The sequence below is a fragment of the Limulus polyphemus genome, unplaced genomic scaffold, assembly GCF_000517525.1.
Source record: "Limulus polyphemus unplaced genomic scaffold, Limulus_polyphemus-2.1.2 Scaffold38, whole genome shotgun sequence".
NCBI classification, from domain to species: Eukaryota; Metazoa; Arthropoda; class Merostomata; order Xiphosura; family Limulidae; genus Limulus; species Limulus polyphemus.
Window position 1 is genome coordinate 1,488,223 of NW_013665648.1, and position 1,205 is coordinate 1,489,427.

A 1,205-nucleotide genomic window follows, 5' to 3' on the forward strand; every position below is an offset into this window, starting at 1 on the left:
CCAAACCCCCCCCCCCCCCCCCAGTGGCACGGTGGTATGTCTGCGGACTTATACTGCAAGAAACCGGGTTTCGATACCCGTGGTGGGCAGAGCACAGATAGCCCTTTGTGTAGCTTTGTGCTTAATAACAAACAACAACTTAAAACACAAGCCAACGAAAAAGTATTGTTCACGGTTACTGTCAGAAGTTTAACAGTTAAACGTCAGAACAGGAAGCAAAATACTTTATTATGTCCATTTTCTTTTTTTTTAGTATCGTTAAACGAGTAAAAGTTATCTGTCAAAAACAACAACGAAACTAACAAACATTATTTTGGCCTGATTTTTATTTCAAGGAATTTTAAATGGATAAACGTTACATTCTAGTTGAGAATATCGATCTTAATGTCGTAGTTTATTTTTGAAGTAAGTGTGCAGTGTTGTAAACGGTTTTAAAATATGACGTCATCTCCGATAGAATATGTTGTACTCTTTGTGTGTGTATATATACACTTATTGAACTTTATTCCTTGTCTGAGTGGTAATACTAATACATCACTGTTCACTAACACGAAGGCCGAGGAAATAATGTTAATTCTCAAGGGTAATATTACAATTTTTTAAAAGTTTAAAAGTGAGTCATCTCAATTAATATTTTTACTCGACGAAAAACCTTCAGTGGCCGTGAGTCACGACTATTAAACTAATAAATTGGCTGAGCCTTGGTGTGTGTAGTTGTAATTCAAGGCCAGTATATGCCTTATACAACTGAATTTTGCGCCTGTTTTTTTTTTTTTTGTATATAATTAGTATTCATTGTTATAATATTTCCGCTTTTAGAAATGCCTTTTATTTGATATCCATCAATACACACACGTTATCTTTCTTTGAATACTTTTGTTTGCAGTGCGACCAGGTGTCCCGTTTTTTGGTAATTTGTCCCAGTGTCCCGAGAACTTTTCTCGGTACGCACAAAACGTCCCGATTGTATGATAAAGGCATCAAACAGTCAGTCACATCGAATCGTTATAACACGAACTCTCCTGCCGCCAAACTCTCTTGAAAGTTCCGACAGTGCGTAGTGAGAAACCCAGGTGTACGCAATTTTTTTAGTTTGTAGTACTGTAGTGTATCTTTCACCAAAAATAGTATTTGAAATTATTTCAAAAACAATGCCAATATTAATATATTTGAAAATAGAATGGAACAAACCCATCAACCCAGGA